Source organism: Stegostoma tigrinum, chromosome 10 (genome assembly GCF_030684315.1).
Source record: "Stegostoma tigrinum isolate sSteTig4 chromosome 10, sSteTig4.hap1, whole genome shotgun sequence".
NCBI classification, from domain to species: Eukaryota; Metazoa; Chordata; class Chondrichthyes; order Orectolobiformes; family Stegostomatidae; genus Stegostoma; species Stegostoma tigrinum.
This window is the reverse complement of record NC_081363.1, coordinates 91,874,295-91,896,937: the sequence shown is the minus strand read 5'-3', so window position 1 is coordinate 91,896,937 and position 22,643 is coordinate 91,874,295. Positions and strand designations below refer to the sequence as shown.

At 41.7% G+C, this 22,643-nt stretch overlaps 2 long non-coding RNA genes across 4 annotated transcripts in view; one reads left to right on the top strand and one right to left on the bottom strand.

The window, feature by feature from the left end:
* Window positions 1-248: 248 nt before the first annotated feature.
* Window positions 249-18,481, bottom strand: LOC125455280 (uncharacterized). 3 transcript variants are annotated; one of them, XR_007248204.2, is made up of 4 exons: window positions 18,327-18,481; window positions 5,409-5,598; window positions 4,938-5,286; window positions 249-2,228 (listed from the first exon to the last, which is right to left on the bottom strand). It is a non-coding gene; the product is annotated as an uncharacterized LOC125455280 (long non-coding RNA). The 3 variants fall into 3 exon arrangements; XR_007248205.2 differs by having other exon boundaries at window positions 5,413-5,598; XR_009446269.1 differs by having other exon boundaries at window positions 4,938-5,598.
* Window positions 18,482-18,625: 144 nt separating this feature from the next.
* The window catches only part of LOC125455388 (uncharacterized), a 38,144-nt gene continuing 34,126 nt past the window's right edge, over window positions 18,626-22,643 (top strand). Inside the window, exon 1 of the long non-coding RNA XR_009446268.1 lies at window positions 18,626-18,899. This is a non-coding gene — a long non-coding RNA (uncharacterized LOC125455388). The remainder of the gene's footprint in view (window positions 18,900-22,643) is intronic.

The following is a 22,643-nucleotide window of genomic DNA, read 5'->3' as shown; positions in this document are numbered from 1 at the left end:
AATTTTTTGTAAACTTTTGTAAAGTTAGTGGGGTATGTGGATCAGAGGTGGATGAAATTCACTGTGGAGAAGTGTAAGGTCAAACATTTTGATGGGATGAATGTACATCAACAATATAAAATAAAGTGCACAACTCTAATGGGTTGCAAGGATAGAATGACTATATATCTGCGTAAGTATTTGAACATAGAAGGACAGATTAAAAGAGACATTAACATAGCCCACGATATTATGTGATTTATTATTAGTGCTATTGAGTAAACAGCAAAGAGGTTCTTTCAAATTTCTCAATGGCAACGAACAGGGCTTTGTTTCTTGGTTTCATTCAGACACATTAGGATTGCAGCAAGAGCAAGTGGCCAATTCACCGTAGGGAACACTTACACCATTTTAAAAAAAGACTAAGTAGTTAAGCAGCAAAAAAGGAGGAAAGCACCATAATAATGATCAGAAGTGAAAAAGTATTAGGGAAAATAATAACCATTGACAAAGAAAATTGAAGTAGGCTGTTTGGTCATTTAAGCCTGCTCCACCATTTAACACGATCATGGCTGTTCATCCATCTGTTCCAGCTTTCTCTCCATATCCTGATCCCTCTCACCCCAAGACATATATCCAAATCCTTCTTAAATACATTCAATGGTTTGGCTTCAAGTACTTTCTGTGGCAGATAATTCCGGAGGCGAGGAAACTTCTTATCTCAGTCCTAAATAGCTTAGCCCATATCCTTAAAGTCTGACCCATGGTTCTGGTCTTCTGAACTCGAGTGAATACTGATCTGGTCTTTATTCACATGTCAGTAAGATGCTGCTTGGCCTGCTGTGTTCATCCAGCTCCACACTCCGTTATCTCGGATTGTCCAGCATCTGCAGTTCCCATTATCTCATTCCAGGAATCATTTGGGTCAGCCTTCATTGTACTCCCTCCACAGCCGAAACAACCTTCCACAAGAATAAAGAGGCATAAATTGCATGCAATAATCCAGCTATGGTCTCACTGAGACCTGTGGAATGACAGAAGGACATTCCTGCTTCTGTATCTGAATCCACTCGCCAAGAAGGCCAAAAGAAATTAGCTTGTGCTTGGGACATTTGAAAACAAAATGTAAGTTTTGTGTTAAACACAAAGCTAACTTATTTGACTTTTATCCATAAAATAAAAACCTATATTTGAAGGAAAGTCAATTTAACATTGGTAGAAATAGACAACAATGAAATGTGCCCACTGCCAAATATAATTAATAGCAAAATGCAACCACTTTGGTTACTTGTGAATTCACTCATATTTCAGGGGCTTGGGTGTTTGAGTGAATCCCTTACCACAGTCCATGCAGGCAAACAATCTCTCCCTAGTGTGACATCACTGGCATACAATGAGGTGAAATGATCACTTGAACCCAGTTTCAAAGTGAGAGCACTGGAACAGTCTCTCACCTGTGTAAACACATTGATGGATCATCAATTGTTGAGAACTTTTAAAGCATTTTCTGCAATCTGAACATTCAGAAGTTATTCCAATAACATGAACAAGTTCACGGGTGCTAATTCTCCAGAATCTTTATAGCATTTCCCACATTCTCGTCAGAATGAACTTGCTGGTGTTGCAGCAGGTACAATAATCTGGTGAATCCCTTCCTGCACTTGAAGCAAGTGAATGGTATCTTCCCCATGTGAATTCATTGGTGTACAGTGAGTTTACACATTCATCTATACTCAGTCCCACAGTGAGAGTATCTTATTGGTCTCTCATCAGTGTGAACACGTTGATGGGACATCAGTTCTTCAGAACACTTGTAGCATTTCCCGCAGTCTGAACATTTAAAAGGCCTCTCATTAGAATGAACTTGCTGGTGTTTCACGAGGTCAGATGAGTGAATGGAATGCTTCCTACAAATGGAATAGATCAACAGTCTCTCCCCAGCGTGAACACGCTGGTGTATTGAGAGTTTAGATGGTCGCTTGAAGCGAGTCGCACAGTGAGTGCACCCGAATGGTTTCTCACCAGTGTGAACAGTCTCTCGCCAGTGTGACTGCACTGATGACTTTCCAGGCAAGATGGATATTTGAATTCCTTCTCATAGTCCTCACATTTCCATGGCTTCTCAGTGCGGACACTGGTTTTGGCTTCCATGACCAAAGCCTGACGATATTCAAGACATGATGAATTCAACATTCCCGTCAGAATCTAAAGTGACATTTGAGTTCACTGACTGCAAATGCTCCAACTTCCTGTAAAATGGATGACAAACAGAAAGAGGCAGAACTTTAAAACTGGACTGAATAAATCTTATCGTTCATGCGGCAGACAAGTGGACAATGCGATCATGAAAGCTGTTGGATTGTTATAACAATAGAACTGGCTCAGTATTAAACTACAGGGAAAGGAACCCAATGCCAAATCTGGGGCTGCATAAAAGTGTCCTTTGTGAGAAAAGTGAGAAATATGGAGAGCATTAAAGGAGATGGGCTTCATCTGCCAGTAATTCAAACAAAGTTTTAACAGAATCTCCCAAACTCACCGGACAGAAACACAAGATCAAGTGGTGCATGGGAAAACCAACACTTCCAGGACTCTCACCAGCAAATTTTGACTGGAAGAGATTATTGACTTGCTCAATATGTCAGAATATATCTTATTAAAAATTAAACCTGCTGAAAAAACAGGGACTGTGTTCATTCTGTCAGTTAGAGTTTATTTTAGCCTATAGTTCAGTTAGAATGTAATACTTTGGCAATGGTTTTCACATAACCCACTCTGCAAATAACATATCTTTCTTCAGGCTATCTTCAAAGTTTTGCAAGATGAAAATAAATGGTGAATCATTTGTACCTTACACATTTTAATTACTGTCCTCACTGCTTATGATGGGGCCTGCTCCACATTGTGAATAGCAAATACAGATTGGGTGATTATTCTGCAGAAAAAAAAATCCATTCAGTCTGCAAGCTGGACCATGAGTTTCATTTTAACTTGCCAGGCCAGATGAAATCCTCTGTTCAGAACAAAGAACAATATAGCACAGGAACAGGCCCTTTAGCACTCCAAGTCTATGCCTGCACATTCTGCCCCTCCATGCTAAGACTGTCTTGATTCACAGGATCAGTATTCCTCTCTTCCCTTTCTGTTTGTGTACTCAGCCAGGTGCTTATTTGACTGCTGCTGCTGCGACCGCTTCCATCGCCTCCTGTGGCAACACATTCCAGGCACTCAGCAACCTTTGTCTGAAAAACTTGTCTCACATATCTCTGTTACACATTCCCCCTGCAGCTTGAATTTGTGTCCCCTGGTAATTGAAATCCTCCACCCTGGGAAAAAAAGAAATGTCTCACACATTCTGCTCTATCCATGCCATTCACAATCTTATAAACTTCTCTCAGGCCACCCTCTCAACCTGCAGCATCCCAGTGTAAACAAACCAAGTCTTTCCAACCTTTCTTCAATGTTAAACTCCCCCATATCAGGCAACATCCTGGGAAACCTTTTCTGTACCCTCTCCAAAGCATCCACATCCACATGTGGTGACCAGAACTGTATGCAATATTCTAATTGTGGCCTAACTACAGTTCTACAAAGTAGCAGCATTACTTGCCTGTCCATCTCGTCAATGCACCTTCCAATGAAGGCAGTCGTGCCAAAGGCCTTTTATACTAAATTGTCTATCCGCACTGTCACTTTCACTAGTCTGTGGACCTGCACACACAGATACTTCTGCACATCAATATTCCTAAGAGTTCTGCAATTTACTCTAATTTCCACCTGTACTTGACCTTCAAAATTCCATCCCCACATATCTGTCAAGATTAAACTACATCTGTCATCTTTCTGCCCGTAACTCCAACTGATCTATGCTCTGCTGTATCATCTGACAATCTTTCTCACTATCTGCAACTCTGACAACTTTTGTCTTGTCCACAAACTTACTGATTAGACCAGTCACGTTTTCTTCCAAGTTATTTATGCAGACCACAAACAGCAGAGGTCCCAGGCACTGATTCCTGTGGAACATCACTAATCAAAACCCTCCGTTCTGAAAAGTATCTTTCCACTGCTACACTCTGTCTTCGATGCTAAGCCAGTTCTGTGTCTGTCTCTCCAGCTCATATGACATCATCTTTTGTACCAGTTTGCCCTGATGGACTACTGCACCATTCTAATGAAGCTCACAGGACCTGAAGGCACAGCAACTTTCTTTCACTTTGACAGTTTCCAACCTTCCAGATTGAATATGGAATTCTGCAGTCCCTGCACCATCAAACAGTTATAAGGATCTGAAAAACATGACCTGAAAATATGCTGGTACTGACGTTGTGTTCAGACTGTTACTGCTCATCCTCAATTCCCCGCTCAGTGGAAATAGTTTCTCTGTAACTCCGCTCTCATTCACTGATCATCTTCCCAAAACTTTGATCAAAAATATTTCTTATTAATCAATTTCTAGGGATACCTCTCTCAGAGTGAAGTGATGTATTTTAGCAGAAGGGACAGGAAGCGGCAATATCACAACACTAAAAAGTGTGCAGAGTCTGAGGGATTCACATGCAAAGATATCTGAAGGTAACAAAATAGATTAATTAGTCAGCAAAGAAAATTGGATCTTGGTTGATTTCAAACAAATACTGAACGAGCACTTGAGAGAAATATGCAAAGATACAGGGATAAAACAAGGGAATAGGCCTGACTGGATTGCTCTGGAGAGTTGGCATGGACTGAATGGTCCGCACTTTTTGACATTTTTACATGGTCCTTCTTATATACTAAACCTACAGATTGTTATCAATCAGGGAATTTTGTGCTACATCCACGCCATGGCTGTTAGATCGTTCCTGGCAGCACGTCTGAGAACAGAAAACAGCTAATCAAGTGTAATCTAACCACAGATAGTGTATCTCAATTTGATACCTTAAATCTTTTTTTCACAGACACACACACATACATACCTGAACGCTACCACATTCAGATGCTGATAATATTCAGATCCTCATCAATCGAGTTACTCTTTGACAGTTTGGTTTCAGGTTTAAGTCTGCCAATTCCTCTGCTGACATGGATTTTGCAATCTTACAGATCAATCACGATCAGTCCAGGATAGAGATTCAGAACAGAAAAAGAAAAGCATTTCTCTTGGTTTGAAGTTGTGGTTCGTAAATCCTGTTCTCCTTCCCCTCGCCCCGTTCCCAGCAAATAAAGGACATGCGTGCGCTCCGCTTCCAGTTGGCCCCGGATAAAGATGGCGGACTCACACGGCTCAGATAACGTTGCCCCCAATAATCGTGGCGGTAAACAGCCCTGCCCGGCAAACAGAGAAATTCAGCAATTCCAGTCTGTTCGTGACAAAACCGGGATCGGTATTTTTCAATTCAGTGACGGGGGCTACTGTCAGACTTTATAAAGCTTCGTTGAATACTCACTCACTCGATTTCTAATTTTCACCTTTCAAATCCTTATCGAAAGATGAAAGATGAAGGAATCCGAAACGTCAGCTTTTGTGCTCCTGAGATGCTGCTTGGCCTGCTGTGTTCATCCAGCCTCACATTTTATTATCTTGGAATCTCCAGCATCTGCAGTTCCCATTATCTCTGGTTCCTGTCTGTCCTGGTTCTAATTAACAGCAGAACAAAGATATGAACACACACTCAACGGGTAAGGTGAACAAAATATACACCTTTCCTGTGTAGAATATTTGAATTTCGCCCCGCAAGAAGAATGCATTTATTGGTGATAAAATAATTTCAAATTTCAAAGCTGAATGATGCCAGGTAGGAAAACTAAATAAATTCGTTCTCACACTGAAGTGTGAAGAGTCTTCCTGTGGGGTGACTGTGCTGATATGTCAGTAATTTAAGATGTTCAGGCAAGCGTGAAATGTTACACACGAGCTTCAGAAAAGACTGAGATGTCAATCATTTCCTGTAATGAGTTTCATAGTCTCAGCACTCTTTGAATAAACAAAAGCCGACTCAATCAACTAGAAATATTCAGCAGTTGAGAGAGAAATGCACTTTGTATTACATGACTTCTCTCTATCAGTCCACAGAAAGGGAAAGTTAACGCTTTTTCTCAAGCCAGAGATGTTATCATCGAGACTGAATATTTCCAACAGCTTCTTGTTCTCTACTCAGTCAAAGAACTGATTTCTGAATTGTACAATCAATTCATTTGTGACTCGTATCTGTTTTTGTTTTGTGTCCACACACGAGTGGAAACATCTTCCGTGTTTAGTCTGTCCGTCAGTCTTAACACAGGAGTTAGATGACAGCTCCAAGAACAAATCAAGTCAGCACTTCTATCCTATGTTTTAAGACGTTATTTCTCTTTGCAGAGAAAAGAAAAGGAGCATCCAGAAATGATGCTTGCCTTGTGGAGAGAGAAGATTTCGGAGACACAGTAACGGAGAACAAGTCCAAGCACACAAAAAAACTGCACAATATTGTGGCTTGTGCTAACAAGTGACAGGTATCATTTGCTCCATATAAATGGCAAGCAATGACATTCTCAAATAAGACAAAATATAATCACAATTCACTGACATTCAATGGCATTACCGTCACTAAATGTCCCACTGTTAATATGCAGGTGGGTCCCACTTACCAGAACCCCAACTAGACTTGCCACATATACAGAGTGAATACAAGTGTAGGTCAAAACCGAGGAAATACTGCCGTGAGTAAATCACCTGCTGACTTCCCAAAGCCTGTCCATCTTCTATAAAAGTGAAATGGAATAACTTCCCACTGGATGGGTGCAATTCCATTAAGACTCAAGAAGCTTGAGACCATTCAGGACAATGCAAACCACTTCACTGGCACTACATCCATAAACATCCACTCCCTCCACCACCGACCTTCAGTTACACAAATGGCTTTTGGGGCAGCAGATACATGGGATAACCAACAACCACCATTTCCCCTGCTGATTACTCATTATCCCGACTTGGAAATGTATCACAATTCATTCACAGTTGCTGTGTCAAAATTCTGGAATTCCCTCCCCAACAACATAGTGGGGCGAATTATAAAACTAAGACCGCTGCAGTTCAAGAAGCCAGCTCACCACCATTCCCTCAAGGACAATGAGGGATCGGCAATAAATGCTGGCCAGCTACCAACATTCACATCCCACAAACAAATTAACAAATAAACATTGGTGGGCTGCTATCTAAGATGAAGGATGTAGTTTTTTTAATAGTAATGCTAAATATCTTGATGGTCAACAAGAGAGAGTCAAACGTTATTTTGATAGATAGCATTGTGGAATTGAAGCTACACTCAGTTCAGTCATGATTTTATTTAATGACCAAGCAGGCGAGAGTGGCTAAATGGCACATATCTGCTCCTAGTGCTGACATGTACATGTATAGTCATATTGAAGTTATTCACAGACATTTGGGTGTAAGCCCAAAAGTTAGAAATTTAAGTAAAAGCTTAGACATTTGTCTGAATGAAACGAGACATCTGTTATCTGCTTGGGATGCTTTTCCTAAATGGGTCCCTGTTAAGCAAATGCGATACCAGGAAGAGACTGTGAAAACAAGACATGGAGATTAATTTATTTTGAAAGGGAGAGAAAAAAGGAATGCACTTCCAGGCACTCTCCTGGTGATGGTGCTTCTCCTCATCTCAGTCCTAAAATATTTATCCCATACCATTAAACTCTGGCCCCTTGTTCTGTAATTCCCCACTATTGGAACATCCTTCCTGCATCTAACTTGTCCAGTCCTGTTTGGAATTTGGAGGAGATTTCGATGAGATCCCCTCTTTCTTCCATACTCCGGTGAATACAATTTTAACTGACTCAATCGCTCTTCATACGGTATTCTGACCATCCCAGGAGTCAAGTTGGTAAACACATGCTGAACCCTGTCGAAAGAAAGAACACTCTTCCTCAGATAAGCATGCCAAAACTGTACACAACACTACAGGTGTGGACTTACTGAGGCCCTGTGCAGTTGCAGCTAAGCATTCTTGTTCCTGAATTCGGATCCTCAATCTATAAAGGCCAACAGGTAATTTGTCTTCCTTACTGCTTGCTGCACCTGCGCACTTACTGTCAGCAACTGGTGCACAAGGATCCGGCGGTCTCGTTGAAAACTCCCACGTGCCATTCAAATAATAATCTGCATTTTTTATTGCTAAAAAGTGGGTAAGCTTACATTTATCCAAATATATCATAACCAACATTAATTTTCACTCATGAAGCTTCTCCAGATCACACTGCAACATGTGTGCACACTTCTCATGGCACACACTTCCACCCAGCTTTGTGCCATCTAAAATGTTTGAAAAATTATATTTAGTTTCCTCATCTAAATGAGTAACATACATTGTGCATAGCTGGAATTCAAGAACAGACCCCTGTTATACCCCACTAGTTACTGTCTGCCATTGGGCAAAAGACACATTTATTTTAAATCCACATTGACTACTTGCTGACCAGTTTTGTAACCAACTCAATACACTCACCCCCATCCCTGGCATTTCAACCATACACATTAATCTCTAACGTATGGCTTCTTCAAAGGTCTTTATAAAACCTAAGAAACACATCTACTGGGTCACCATCATCAACTGTACTCGTGACATCCTGAAAAGGCAGTCATCAGATTTGTCAAGAATGATTTCCCTTTTGTAAATCTATGGTGACTGTCTGCTTCTGTTATTGTATTCTAAGTACTGTGTTCCAAAATCCTTGATAATGGAATTGAGCATCATCCATAAGATTTATCGCAAACTCACTGGTCCACAATTAAAGGGTTTTTCTCTTCCCTTTTAAATCTTATGATTACAGTAACTACCCTGTAGTCTGGAGGAACTGTCAACGTGTCAAAGAAATTGTGGAAGATAGCCAGCAATACATCCATTATGTTGAAGACCCCTTCTTTAAGTCAACGGGGATGTATCAGCTTTTGATCCCATCAATTTGTCTAAAATCATTTCTCGTGCCATTATAAATTTCACCGTTTCTGACTGGAATAGACCTATATTAGTTAAAACCAATCCTTTACCCTTTATATACACACAGAATGTTTACAGTCAGTTGTTACATGCCTGCAAGTTTACTCTCATACTCAACTTCCCCTTTTTATTTAATCTCTTGGTCCTCCTTTTCTGCCTTCTAACCTGTTCCCAATCCTGAGATCTTTTGTTTTCTTCTTGCTAATCTGAATGCCTTTTTTTTGCATCTAACATTAACTTTAACTTGTCACTTACTCCATGGTTTGGCCATTCTTTTCTTTGTTCTCTTGCAGCATACAGGAATGACATTTTTGTCATTCACTGATTCACTCTTTGAATGTTTGCCATTGTTGGAACACTGTCACGTGAGAAACATTTCTCAATCCATTACAGCCAAAGTATGCCTCATATCATCGTCACCTTAATCTTCAACCTCATGAAAAATTGTGTTCTTTTATGGTCATTCATCCCCAAATGGTCTTTCACAATGACATTGTTGATTATTCATTTCTCATTGCTTAAATACCCCAGATTAAAATGTTCTCTTCACTCATTGGTTCCACAAACTATTCATCAAGAAAACATCCTGTACACACTATACTAATTTCCCCTCCGTGGTATTGTGGCTTTTTTATTCACCATATCTGTATGCAGATTAACATCTCTCACAATGATAGATATTGTTTTACCACATGCATCTCTGATTTCATGTTTAAAGCAATCTCAACATCATCACTACAGTTTGGTGCTCCATATAACACTCTTATTTCCTTGTTTCTCACTTATCTACATGTAGATTCTATACTGCATGAGTTAGTATCTTTCATCAACAATATGTGCATGTCCACTTTAAACAGTAATACGACTGCATCACCATTCGGGAATTGGATTGCAATTACTCTGAACAAATTACACAACTTTGGAGACATCAACAAGGCAGACGACCAAAAAAAATGAAGCCAGAGGGATCCAACACATCCCGATTCTATGGACACCCCAAGGTACACAAACCAGGGGTCCCTCTCAGACCCATTGTCTCACAATCAGGCACACCAACATATAGACTTGCCAATGAACTACAACAAATTGAAATACTTTGTGGGCAATGCTACCCATTCCATTCACTCATCCCAGGAATTCCTCAATATCATTAAGGACACCAGGATAGATGATGATAAGGTAGGCAAGCAACCCAGGAGACCAACAACCTCAATAAAGACACCAACATGAAACTACTAGATCTGTACCTCACAACACACTTCACCTTCAATGACAGCACGTGCAAAAAAACACCAATCAGGACTGATTGCAGAAGCAGTAATGCGAAGGTTAAAACGGACAGCACTCCCCACTGGTTTAAATTAATTGGCTGATTCCAGCTTGTTGCCAAAACATCAAAACAAGCCTAAAATTTCCTATCACACAGTTAATTGATACACGTTTCCATTTTAGAACTGGCTGTACATCTTCAGCTACATGCAGATGCATTTTTTTCCTCTCTCTATATATAAATTCCAAAGCTAAGAAAAGCATTTTACCTCTTAGTGGGGCCATGCACTCTTGACCAACCATTATTTTACAAACAAATTCCAGATTCCTGCCTTCAAATTCACGATTTGAGTTGGTGAGCATTCAGCTGTGATGAGTGAAAAAAAATTTCCACACTCTCTCCATTCTGACTGCATTGGTGTTTTGACATTTTAGATTAACCTTCAGATTCTTCCACACACAGAGAAAACGTGTGCTTCTCCCCAGTATGAATGGTGTTTCTTCCTTCAGTGTTCAAAGTCTTTTAACAATATGGTTATGATAAAGTCAGGGACTGTCAGATCTGGATATGGTTTCATCTGCACCTTAAATTGCAAACCAACCTTGCAAACAAAAAAGAAAAAGACATTGAAAACAGAAGAACACACACGGGTTGCAAAATTGAGAGAAATTAATCCGGCCATTTGAGAAGTCAAGACTGGGGAAAAAAATTAAAATGTAAACTGTATGTTTACCATAAAAATCAGTCAGTATTTACACAAAACTACAGAGGTGGGAGATTCGGAAGTCAATGAGCTTTCTTCCCAAACAATTTGATCCCTTTACTCCTCAGAACTAAGAACAAATGGAGAAACAAAATGCTGTAAATTCTCAGTAGTTCTGGCAGCATCTGAAATTGTCCTTTTCCACCCATTAATAACCTTGAGCTTCAGCCTCAAGTTATGTAGTTGCCTCCTTAAACATCTGTAACTCTTCCTCCATTTCAAAATTGCCCTTCAAGCTGATACATTTCACAATGCTCTTGATCATCAGCTTTATGTCTCTTGGTGACAAACCTTGTGATATCATATGTCTGTGAAATTCCAGTGAGCATTTCATTGTACTGAGATTGCTACATAAATGTCAATTTTGTTGGTTAACTTATACACCTATCAATGTTTGTTCATGATTACAGTGTGAGAATTCTCAGAAAGAATGCATAGGGATATGCTCATGGTTCATGTGGTCCAGTCTTACCTGCTCAACAGACTCCTGGGGATTGACGATATTCTCTGGTTTCTTGCTCCTTAAACTTGTCCACATTCAAGAATGAGATTTTATTTTTAAAAAAAACTGGCGGAGCAAAATGGATTTACAAGTTTTTTTTTAAGATTTGTTACAAGAACTGCAGAAGAAACATTGATAAAACATCACCCGTTTAAAATTCTAATACTCTCAGTGACCACCTACAGGTACATTAGGAGGATGCCAGGAAAACAAAAGAGTTTAGAAACGCTTACCAACACAGCTCCAGTAAAAGAGCCATGAGAGGAGGAGGAAGAGGAGCAGGGAAGATGCCTACTCATATCGCTCAAAACCTGTTCCTTGAACCACTCCAACCCCACCCAGCTGACAGAGCCATCTATGAGCTGGCAACTTCCTGAAGCTTAACCCAGTCCTATTCAGGAGTGGGTCAGACCAAGATGAGCCTCAGTAACCAGTTGGGCGGGGCCGGGGGGTGCGGAGATTGGTGTTGGATGATCTCCTGCCTTGTTTCTCATCCCAAATTGATCCTCCCTCCCATCCCCATGGCCCTGTAAACACGGGCTGTAGATACCTGATGGACCTTTGTGTGCAGACTTAGTCTGCGCGTTTCTGGTGCAGAAGAGCACTTTTCTGCTCTGTACTCATTCCCTGCATCCATCCCATACATTGTTCCCATTTCTCCATTCACAGTGAGTTATATATTATGCTGTTGTTCCTGGGTCCCTACTTATTCTGGTCACTTCTCCATTTCTGTGGTAGTCATAGAAACTTCAAAAATAACAGCATGTACAGACCACTCGTCCCTTCATGCCTGCTCTGCTCATCAATTTGATTATGACTGAGCGTCCAGGTCAGGAACCCCAAATCCTTCAATTCCTTTGGCCTTCAGAACTATATCAGCGAGTGTAAACGACTCAGCCACTTCCTGTTGCAAAGAATCTCACATACCCAGCACTTTCTGGATTAAAAGAAAATCTTCTCACCTCAGTCTAAATGGTTTTCATCTGGTCCTTTTCTTTATGTTTTTCCACTGATTGTCTTTACTTTGCATTCGGGGTTGCTAACGGCCTAGTCACAGCCTTCATCTGAACACTTCTTTTATCTCTTTACTTCTCCATCATCATCATCCCCTCTGATTTTGCAACGTGAACCCTTTTGACAGTAAGTAATTCCCACTCTTCACCCACTCATTCCTTTTTTTCCCCACTGTCACCATCCACCCCTTGTTCACTGACCTGAACATTCACCCAGTTTCTGATCGCACAGACGTGGCTGGATTCATGGTCCACATATCCAGAGCCACGAAAGAGACCCTTCGAAGCATTGAGTCTCTCCCAGTCAAACCTCAAACAGACGAACTGCTCTAATCCCTTTTCCAGCACCTGGCCCATTGCCAATTCTTTGGCATTTCAAGTGTCTGAATACTTCTGAAGTGTACTGAGGATTTCTGCACCTATAACACTTGCAGGCATTGAGATCCAGATTCCCACTGCACTTCAGGTGAAAAAAATTCTCCCAGTTTTGATAAGCTTTCTCTCCTTTACTTTAGTTCATGCCCCCGGTCATTGATCCCTCTAACAAGGGGAACTATTCATGCTGCCTCTTCTGTCTATGTCCCTCATCATTTTAACACATCTCAATCATGTCCCCTCTCACTTTTCTCTGCTCCAAAGAAACTAACCCAAGACTTTGTGAGACAACAAAGTGTAGAGCTGGATGAACACAGCATGCCAAGCAGCATCTTAGGAGCACAATTTGTTCATCTAGCTCCACACTTTGTTATCTTGGATTCTCCAGCATCTGCAGTTCCCATTATCCCAGACTTTGTGGGCGGTGTGGCTCCCTGCTGATGGAGAGTGATTAGGTTCTCTGCTGCCAGACATTCTGAGGAGGAGGATCTGCCATTGTCTCCTAATACTTTTTGCACACCCAAATCAATGCCAAGATAGACCATAGTCCCTCATCTGCTATAGACCTCGAGCCTGCATGCTGTAAGTGGAAATGGGAGAAATGGCAAGAAGGGGAATTTAAAAAAAATCCAACATTTGCAGAGAACTGAAATCCATCAACCTTACCAGTACAGGGCCAGAGAGCTCAGAAACACTCACCAATTTGAAACCCCAGGGTGAATGTTCCCACAAGCCTGTCACTCACACCTGAATTCCCAACCAGTTCAGAGCAAAATTCCATCTCACAGCTTCCAGGTCCTTAGCCAGCCATGCCCTGGAGTGGGATAGTTCAAAGTGAGTACCTCAATATCTCTATGTGAAATTTTATTTCTCTGACCCAATCATTCCCATTGCTCCCTTCCCAGTGGTTCCAACCTCCTGCAGTTGTCCCTGTGTCCCAATTTAATTAAAATAAAATCCTGCCCATTCCTCTGGTGATCTTTTTGGAGGGGCGGGGTGCATCTGACTGTCACTTGAATGCACTATTAGTCTTTCAGATTTAAACCATCAGCAGTGTATTTCAGTACTCTCACCCCAAAAATGGCCTAAATGATTCAATTCATCTGTACTGTAATTTATAGTCTCCTCAGAAACTGTGACTAATTTTTTTGAGCTCTTTCTCAGTTGGGAGAAGATTCAGATGTAGTTGCAATGTAACCACCTCCCCGATTCAATCACAATCGTTGGTACGAATAGGAAATCCTCAGTCAACAGCACTTGAACTGTGTGGAGGGTGGAAGATGGATGGAGAACAGATATGCAAAATAAATTTTTTAAAAACTGAAAGAACTGTGGATGCTGTAAATCAGGAACAAAAACAAGTTGCTGGAAATGCTGAGCAAGTTTGGCAGCCTCTGTGGAGAAGAGTCAGAGTTAACTTTTAGAGTCTGTTGACCAGAGAAAGGGATAGTATGGATGGATAATGCTTTTCAAAATGTGAAATATCTAAGTGGGTTGGTATCCTGCTAATGAAAATAGACAGCATCCTGACTCGTGTGGAATTCTGGGTCAAAAATCAAGCTCTATTCCCAGCTTCTGATCAAAATACCAACTGGAACAGAACAACTGCTGTAATAAACTGAAACAATTTCATTTCTGACAAAGATCCACTGAATTTGAAATTGTAACTGCTTTCTCCGTTCCGAGGCTGCCACACCTCCAGCATTTATCCAGCAATTTCTTTTCTGTTCCAGCAAAACGTTTTCTCTGTTAATGATAGTTGACCAACACCCCCCAGACCACACTTCGGTCCGCCTCCCCCTCTCTCCCTATTTATTCCAGTTCCCTCCCCCCATCCCCCTCTCTGATGAAGGGTCTAGGCCCGAAACGTCAGCTTTTGTGCTCCTGAGATGCTGCTTGGCCTGCTGTGTTCATCCAGCCTCACATTTTATTACCTTCATAAATGCTGCTGGTTGGAGAGAGACCTTCACCTGAATAATGCTGTAACTCTCTCGATCCGTTTTCTAGCTTGAGATGCAAATACCAGAGACATATTCGGTCATGGCTGCAGAAACACCCACAATTCCAAAAGGCATGGAAACCGCTGTAAGCGTAATTGTCGGCCTCCCGTCTGGTCAGCGCGTACTCAAAGCGATTGCAATCCATGCCGCCGATTCTGCAGAGAAGGCCATCAATCAATTAGTCCAACCAATGGGAGTGAATAAGGGGCGGGACTGTAGGACAGAGCGGGAGTGGCTGGTCCTCCAAACACTGGGAGTGTTTTGAATGATATCCAGCAGCTTTCATGACAACTTTCTCCTGTACCAGTCCCACAAATTTCCAGTTTCATTCAGCTCCATTTCACAACCTGCCCTTGTGTGTTCTCTTACATTTTTTTCCAGTTTTGTTCAAAATTTCAGATCAATAGGCTACAGAGAATATGAGAGGGAGGTAGCAGTGTCACAATGTGTCGCCCTGCTGCCTCAGATGGCCAGGGACGCGGTTCGATTCCTGACTCGGCTGACTGTGTGGAGTTGTCACACTGGCCCCGTGTTTGTGTGGGCTCTTCCCACAGATCAGAAATGTGCAGGCCAGTGGATTGACCATGCTAAATTGCATATTAATTCCAGGGGTGTATAGGTTAGGTGGTTAACCATGGGAAATTTAGGGCTATGTGAAGAGATTAGGAGGTGGATCTGAGTAGGATGCTTCTCGATGGGTTGGTGCAAACTTGATCGGCCAAATGGCCTCTTTCTGAATTGTAAGGATTCCACGATTGGATATGAGGTGGGGAAACTCAACTCAAACAGCAGACCAGAATCTGACAGACAACCAGTTCATGGTAACCTGAATATTCCTGGATTTTGAACATTTAAAGAAATATCACTGTTCACTTTGGAGAGAAGCCATACGAGTGTTGTACGTTTGGACAAGGATTCAGCTGATTATGAAGCTGATCAGATCATAAGAGTACTGTTGACTCAGAGGAACGATGGAAAAGTAATGAACATGGAAAGAGATTCGTGTTCCCATTGAAATGGGAATTCACTGACAGTCACAGTGTAAACTCTGCTTTGACTGCAGGGAAGGAGTCACAGTGAGTCAATCTCCAGATGCACCAGAACTTTCACAATAGGGAGAGACCATTCAGGTACTCTGACTGTAGGACTGGATCCAAACTTTAATTTCAACTCACTGCATACCATTGTCACCAGACTGGGAGCAAGCTGGGAAATGTTTGCCTGTGATATCAAGGAAGCATTGGATGGAGTGTCTTATCAAGGACCAAAATTTGAATTCGTGTGAAAATATTACACTGGTTGGGGTATTCCTGAACAAAAAAGATGATGATTGTGCTTACTGGAGTCCAATCATCTCAGCCCTAGGACATCACTGCAAGATTTCTTCAGGGTGGTGTCTTCGGCCCACACACCTTCAGCTGCTTCATCAACGACCTTGCTCATGTCAGATGGTCAGAAATGAAGATATTCCCCGATGATTGTACAATATTCCAGACGATTCAGTTTGCCTCAATCACTGAAATGGTCTATATACATGTCGAGCAAGACTTTGACAAGATCCAGTCTTAGAATGATTACAGGTAATTGCCAGGCAATGGACATCCATAATAGGAATGAATCGAAGGAGCTTGCATTGACATTCAAGGGCATTTTCATCATTGCATTCCGCACGATCAACATCTTGCTGTTTTCTTCGGCAACAAACTGAATGTAACCAGCCATATAAACTTTGTGACTACAAAAAGTCAGAGGCTAGGGAATTTACAGTGACTTCACACTCTGCCCACCATCGGCATGTGTCAATGTCATGGAATACTCCCCACTTGCCTCGATTAGTGGAACTCCAAAAACATTAAGCAACTCAAATCCATCCTGCACAAAGCAGACCCCATAATCTTTGTTCCATTAAGCAACTCAAATCCATCCTGCACAAAGCAGACCCCATAATCTTTGTTCATGAATCAAATTATTCATGAAGGGAATTAGACCATTACTGCAATGTACAGGGTTAGAGAGAGAAGGCAGGAGAATGGCATTGGGTGAGATATTCCCATTCTGAAGGCCAGTGCAGATATTATGGTTAAATGGTTTCCTTGTGTGCTGCATCAATTCTGTGATTCAAACTCCAATGATGACCTTCAACATTCTCTTCCTTCACCATTGGTGGAAAGCAGCAATAGTTTTGACCAAGACCAATATGCACTGAAGCAACTTCTCCTGGATCCTTCAACACCACTTCCTAAACCAGTTGTACACAGTTGGTTTGGTTGTGGAGAGAACAGAGTGCCCTGCGTGCTCCATCACTCCTCCCATGGGGCGGTTACCTCTGTGTTCCCACTCTGCTGCAGACCCTTTTCTTTTCCAAAAATATACTTTATTCTTTAAAAAGTCATGTGTGTGTGTGTGTGTGTGTGTGTGTGTGTGTGTGTGTGTGTGTGTGTGTGTCAGCATATCAACAAAACATACATTACCTAACTAACGGAGACTACAACCTACTATAAACTAGCGACTGTGGGATATACAGCCCATTTCAATGATGCAACTTCAAGTCATGTGAAGTTCAAACCAGAAACTGATCTAGTTTCCAGACTGCATACACCTTTTCTAAAGACTCCGGCTTTAGTCAGGCTCTGCACTTGCCAAACTTCCAACATTCATGTTGCATCTTCATACCTGATTATACATTTGAGAAAATAGTGTGAAAAATTGGAATGTGAGTTTTTAATAATTATGATTGTTGGATACCAATCATATTATTCACGTGCTTTTGACATCCTCTGTGAATTCTGAATTACAATTAACTTTGCAAAAGCAATTTGGATTCCTAGGTGCCATACTGAAAGTAACCTTAAACTCAAGGGTATATACTCCAAATCATGTTTGGCACAAGGCTGTGGTGTGATATCACAAAATGGGACTCACTTAAATTTGCATGACTTCATGAAAAACAAGTAAAACTGAAATTAATGGTGATAAAGGATTAAGCTAACAAGTGGCTGGACCATATTTGACATTAAAGATAAAGTTCATTATATTGAAGACCAATTGCCTGAGACAATTGCTTCAGATGAACCAAAGGGCACCATAGTAAAGAAGGTGTTTGCTGCACTTGCTTTTATTGGTCATTGCATTGAGTACTGCACTCAAATACAGCATTCACCATTTCAGCTGCTGAGACCACAAGCTCTGGAATTGCCTCCTGAAAACTCTCTGCCTTTTTTAAGATACACAACGTAAAATAAACCTTTTTATTCAACGTTTGAAAGATTTTAGTTTGATAAATATCTGAAATGTTCCATACAAATGCAAATTGTTGCTGTTATTAGCTTACACTGAGAGGAACTGAATTATCAGTTTGAGGTTTTACATTCTCGGACCATCACGGCCACAATCATTTTCAAATTGGAAACTTAACCTTGACAACCCGTTTCCAGCATTCCCGTTGTTCTTACCGTCTGCAGAATGTAAAGGAGCTTATATTCCGAGTCTAGGAGCTGTGAACCATAGAGAGCAGCTGAGACACATTCCTTCCCCACTTCACATTGAGCCCTCACTCCTGAAGCTGACCAACAGCAGGGGAAAGGGTAAGAGGACGCATACTTCTCCCCTCCCCAAACACAGCGCACGTGTGATTGACAGGGGATGCAGGCCAATAGAAAGGAAGGGGCGGGACTGGAGGACCTATCTGCGGCCGTCGGTCCTCCAACCAATCGGAAACGGCAAGGGGCGGGGTTGTCAGGCGCCACGTGATCAATCTTAACCGAAGCAACTGCGGATGCTGTAAATCAGGAGCAAAAACAGAAGTTGCTGGAAAACGTCAACAGGTCTGGCAGCATCTGTGAAGAAAGAAAAAAAAAATCAGAGTTAACGTTTCGTATCCGGTGACCCTTCCTCAGTAGAGCAACGTTCCGGCTGGTGTTTGCACGCAGGCGCAGCGTCATTTTGACTGACGCATGCGGGAGAATGCAGGTTTTGTCGGAGCCGGTAATGAAACAAAGGATGAGGACATCACCAAAACAACGAAGGTTAGTGTGAGAGATAATGGGAACTGCAGATGCTGGAGATTCCAAGATAATAAAATGTGAGGCTGGATGAACACAGCAGGCCAAGCAGCATCTCAGGAGCACAAAAGCTGACGTTTCGGGCCTAGACCCTTCATCAGAGAGGGGGATGGGGGGAGGGAACTGGAATAAATAGGGAGAGAGGGGGAGGCGGACCGAAGTGTGGTCTGGGAGGCTTTATCACACTTGTGTACAACTGTAGATCCGAATTAGAACATCTAGGTTATGCACTTTGCAGTAAACTGAAAAGGGCAGGTGGCGAGAGGCCCAGGTTACCGCCAGAATATTTATTGGCCCAAATGTCCCGCGTGTTTAGGACAGAATGGTCACTGTTTTATACTGAGGACCTGGGGGTTGGAAACGTTTTCTTTCTCAATGAACTCCCGCAGTAAATCTGTACTCCACACTTTCAAGTGCCCTTGTGTCCTTCCTGACCAGAGTTGGATGCCATGATTGACTGTGACCTCATCAGAGCTTTATCAAGGTTCAGCATCTTTTCAGTGAGTGTGTACTCATTGCCTCTTTTATTTCTTAAAGTCAGAGACATACAGTATTGAAACAGACCCTTCAGTCCGACCAGTCCATGCTGACCATTACTCCAAGCTGAACTAGTTCCACTGGCCTGGTCCTGACCCATACCCCTTCAAACCTTTCCTATTAATGTATCTATCTAAATGCCTTTTAAATATTGTAATTATACTTGCATCCACTACATCCTTAGGAAGTTCATTTCACACAGAAACCACCCTTTTTGTTTAAAAAAAAAACCTTGTTTTCTTTTTAAATCTTTCTCTCACCTTTAAAAGTGTGTCCCCTAGTTTTGAAATGCCCCATCAAAAGACTATGACCATCAACTTTGTCTATAGCTCTCAGTATTTTATGAATTTATAATCTCCTTTCAACCTCCTGCACTCCAATGAAGAAAGTTCCATCTTTATAACTCAAACCTTCCATACCAGGCAGCATCCTGGTAAGTCTCTTCTGAACAATGTACAATTTGATAATATCCTTCCTATAACTGGGCAACCAGATCTGGACACAATATTCCGGAAAAGGCCTCACCAGTGCCCTGGACAACCTCAAGATAACATCCCAATTCTTCCAATCAAAGGACTCAGCAATTAAGGCAAGCATGCCAAATGCCTTTTTAACCACCCTGTAGGTATATGTGATGCAAACTTTTTTAAAAAAGTACCTGCACTCCTAGGTCCCCTGCTCTCAAACGCTACCGAAGGCCCTACCATTAATTGTATAAGTGATGCACTTGTTGTTCCATCAAAATTCAACACCTTGCATTTGTTCAGATTGAATATAATCTGCCAGTTTTTGAGTCCATCTAATAAAGATCCCTTTGTAATCTGAGATAACCTTCTTCACTGTCTATTATGCCACTATTTTGGTGTAACCCATAAACTTACTAACTGTACCTTCTATATTCTCATCCAAATCATTTATATAAAATGACAAAAGATGATACAGAATTGATCCTGGTGGAACATCGCTGGTCACAGGCCTCCAGTCTGAAAAGCAACCCTCTGCCATTAAGTCAATTCCATATTCAATTGACAACCTCACTCTGAATCCTAATTTTACTAATTAGTCTCCCATGCAGAACCTCGTCTCCTGCTCTGCCATTAACCATTGTTTTGGTAACCTCCTCAAAAAATACAATCAAGTTTGAATCACGATTTTCCTCACAAAATACCATGCTGACTACCCTTAATCAATTTTTGCCTCTGAATGTCCATGAATCCTATCTTTTATATTCATATTCAACAATTTTCCCACAACTTAAGTCAGTCTCACAGGCCTATAGTTCCCCAGTTTCATCATAAATCTTTCTTGAAGAAAGGTTCTAACATTAACTACTCTCCAGTCATCAGGTACTTCACCTGTTGTTACAGATGATGCAAATGTTTTTGCAAAGACTCTAGTAATTTCCTCGCTTATTTCCCACAGATTCTGGCATACATTAGATCCCGTCCCAGAGATTTATCAACCTTTATATTCTCTATGAACTCCCAAACTTCCTTTTTTTTTCACATGAAGTTTTTTGAAAACATCAAAGTTTATTTCTCTGCGTTCTCTGAACACCATTTCTTTCTCTGCAGTAAAAGCTGGCAAGAAATATACATTTAGTAACTCTCCCATCTCCTGGGGTTCAACACAAAGACGACGTCTTTGATCTTTAAAAAGCCCTGCCCCCTCTTGCTCTTAGTATTTGTAGAATCTCTGTGGATTAATCCTTTACCTTATCTGCCAAAGTTATCTCATATTCCCTCTTTGTCTTCTTCATTTATCTCTTAACAATGCCACACACTATATTGATTAAGAGATTCAATTGAGTCGTTGTCCATGTCAGAAATAAGATTCTCTTTTATTCTCGACTAGAACTTCAACATCCTTCTTCATCTGTTGTTCCTTAATCTTACCAGCCTTACCCAGCACTCTAACAGGAACTATCACCATCACACTCTTGAAACATAGAACATAGAACATAGAACATAGAACAGTACAGCACAGAACAGGCCCTTCAGCCCACAATGTTGTGCCGACCATTGATCCTCATGGATGCACCCTCAAATTTCTGTGACCATATGCATGTCCAGCAGTCTCTTAAATGACCCCAATGACCTTGCTTCCACAACTGCTGCTGGCAACGCATTCCATGCTCTCACAACTCTCTGCGTAAAGAACCTGCCTCTGACATCCCCTCTATACTTTCCACCAACCAGCTTAAAACTATGACCCCTCGTGCTAGCCATTTCTGCCCTGGGAAATAGTCTCTGGCTATCGACTCTATCTATGCCTCTCATTATCTTGTATACCTCAATTAGGTCCCCTCTCCTCCTCCTTTTCTCCAATGAAAAGAGACCGAGCTCAGTCAACCTCTCTTCATAAGATAAGCCCTCCAGTCCAGGCAGCATCCTGGTAAACCTCCTCTGAACCCTCTCCAAAGCATCCACATCTTTCCTATAATAGGGCGACCAGAACTGGACGCAGTATTCCAAGTGCGGTCTAACCAAAGTTTTATAGAGCTGCAACAAGATCTCACGACTCTTAAACTCAATCCCCCTGTTAATGAAAGCCAAAACACCATATGCTTTCTTAACAACCCTGTCCACTTGGGTGGCCATTTTAAGGGATCTATGTATCTGCACACCAAGATCCCTCTGTTCCTCCACGCTGCCAAGAATCCTATCCTTAATCCTGTACTCAGCTTTCAAATTCGACCTTCCAAAATGCATCACCTCGCATTTATCCAGGTTGAACTCCATCTGCCACCTCTCAGCCCATCTCTGCATCCTGTCAATGTCCCGCTGCAGCCTACAACAGCCCTCTACACTGTCAACGACACCTCCGACCTTTGTGTCGTCTGCAAACTTGCTGACCCATCCTTCAATTCCCTCGTCCAAGTCATTAATAAAAATTACAAACAGTAGAGGCCCAAGGACAGAGCCCTGTGGAACCCCACTCACCACTGACTTCCAGGCAGAATATTTTCCTTCTACTACCACTCGCTGTCTTCTGTTGGCCAGCCAATTCTGTATCCAAGCAGCTAAGTTCCCCTGTATCCCATTCCTCCTGACCTTCTGAATGAGCCTTCCATGGGGAACCTTATCAAATGCCTTACTGAAGTCCATATACACCACATCCACAGCTTGACCCTCATCAACCTTACTAGTCACATCCTCAAAAAACTCGATA